Source organism: Sinocyclocheilus grahami, unplaced genomic scaffold (assembly GCF_001515645.1).
Source record: "Sinocyclocheilus grahami isolate Dianchi unplaced genomic scaffold, SAMN03320097.WGS_v1.1 scaffold1784.1, whole genome shotgun sequence".
Taxonomy (NCBI): domain Eukaryota; kingdom Metazoa; phylum Chordata; class Actinopteri; order Cypriniformes; family Cyprinidae; genus Sinocyclocheilus; species Sinocyclocheilus grahami.
In genome coordinates, this window is record NW_015506963.1 from 74,999 (window position 1) to 77,474 (window position 2,476).

Here is a 2,476-nt window from a genome sequence, read left to right on the forward strand (position 1 = left end):
CCATGGTGGAGCTTTCACAGCCCATCTCTGTGGTTGCGCTCACACCACTACCCCGTTAAGACTCATCGTCTCTGGTCAACATTCTGAGGACATCACTTTTCTACTCACCAACACTCTGGTTTTGGGGCATCCTTGGTTGGTGCTCCATAAGCCCCATATTAATTGGGGAGGCAATGCTGTCATGGGTTGGAGCGAATCTTGTCATGTTTCCTGTCTCTTGTTCTGTGTTTCAGGAGGATCACTCGGACCTGTCTAACGTGCCCCATGAGTACCTTGACCTGAAGGGAGTGTTCAGTAAGTCTCGGGCTGCTTCTCTACCTCCTCATCGTCCCTATGACTGTGCTATAGATTTATTGCCAGGTACGTCTCCGCCTAAGGGCAAATTATATTCACTTTCCACTCCGGAGAGGGAGGCCAAGGAGAAATATATTTCTGATTCTCTAGCAGCCAAGATCATCCGCCCCTCTTCCTCTCCGGCCGGGGCGGGGTTCTTTTTTGTGAAAAAGGACAGCTGTCTTCATCCCTGTATTGACTATCGGGGCTTGAATGACATCACGGTGAAGAATACTTATCCTTTGCCGTTGATGTCGTTGGCTTTCGAGCGTCTGCAAGGGGCGTAATTTCACAAAATTAGATCTCCGCAACGCTTATCATTTGGTTCGCATAAGAGAGGGGGATGAATGGAAGACCGCCTTTAATAACCCCAGGGGGCACTTTGAATATCTTGTTCTTCCCTTTGGCCTTTCCAACGCTCCCGCGGTTTTCCAAGCACTCGTTAATGATGTGCTGATAGATATGGTAGATCAGTTAATTTATGTTTACCTGGATGACATACTGATATTTCTCCAGGAACATGTTCAGCACGTCAGACGAGTGCTTCAGAGGCTGTTAGAGAATGGGCTTTTTATTTAGGCGGAGAAATGCGTTTTTCATGCACAGTCCGTTCCTTTTTTGGCATACATCATCTCGGCCGAGGGGGTGCGCATGGATTCCGAGAAAGTTCAGGCTGTGGTGAATTGGCCAACCCCAGATTCCCGCAAGGCCCTGCAAAGGTTTCTGGGCTTTGCCAATTTCTACCGGCAGTTTATTCACAATTTCAGCCAGCTAGCTGCCCCTTTGACGGCCTTAACCTCCACCAGGACTGTCTTCAGGGGGTCTAGTGCAGCGGAAGCTGCATTTTCCAAATTAAGAAGCTGCTTTGTTTCAGCTCCCATCCTCATAGCCCCAGATCCCTCCCGGCAGTTCGTGGTGGAGGTTGACGCGTTGGAGGTGGGGGTTGGTGGGGGTCTATCCCAGCGTTCCCTCACGGACGGCAAGGTGCATCCCTGCGCATATTTTTCTCACCGCTTGTCCTCCGCCGAATGCAATTATGATATTGGTAACAGAGTTGTTGGCAGTCAAGTTGGCCTTGGAAGAATGGCGTCATTGGTTGGAGGGTTCGGGGGTTCCTTTTGTCGTCTGGACCGATCACAAGAATCTTGAATACATCAAGTCCGCCCAAAGATTGAACCCTAGGCAGGCCCGGTGGGCTCTTTTTTTTTTTTTTCGGCCGATTTGATTTTTCCATTTCTTACCGCCCAGGTTCTAAGAACATCAAACCTGACGCGTTATCCCGCATTTTTTATCATTTGGAGCGCCCGTCTCTTCCCGACTCCATTATACCAAGGAAACTTTTTATTTCTGCGGTCACGTGGGAGATCGAGTCGAAGGTCCGCACGGTCCGACGTCATCCGATGGGCTCATTGTTCCAAGGTAGCCTGTCATCCTGGGGTGAGTCGTACCATGTTTCATGCTCGGGACATTCGTCTATTTGTGTTGGCCTGCTCTATCTGTGCTGTTTCTAAGTCTTCCAATCGACCCCCCGCTAGACTCCTTTAGCCGCTGTTATTTCCTTCGAGACCCTGGTCCCATATTTTGTTTCGGGTCTTCCCCCCTCCCAGGGGAACACATGGTTTTGACCATGGTGGACCGCTTCTCGAAGGCGACCCATTTCGTCCCTCTGCCCAAAATACCCTCAGCCAGAGAAACAGCGGTTGCTGTCATTGACCACGTTAGACGTGGTCTCTGACAGGGGGGGCCACAGTTTGTCTCCAAATTTTGGAGTTTTGTAGATTGTTGGGGGCGACGATTAGTCTTTCTTCTGGTTTTCATCCCCAGAGTAATGGTCAGACTGAGAGGGCCAACCAAGATTTAGAATGAATGTTGCGATTGTTTGGCTTCTCGGAATCCCTCCTCGTGGAGCCAACAACTCTCATGGGTTGAGTACGCACATAACTCGTTACCAGTCTCCGCTAAGGGTCTATCTCCGTTTGAGTGTAGTTTAGGGTACCAGCCACCACTTTTTCCCAGTATGGAATCCGAGGTCGTGGTTCCCTCTGCCCACGCCTTCATCCAGAGGTGCCGATGCACCTGGAGTAGGGCCAGATTGACCTTTCTCCAGGTGGGGGCGCGCACCAAGGTTCAGGCCGATCGCCAC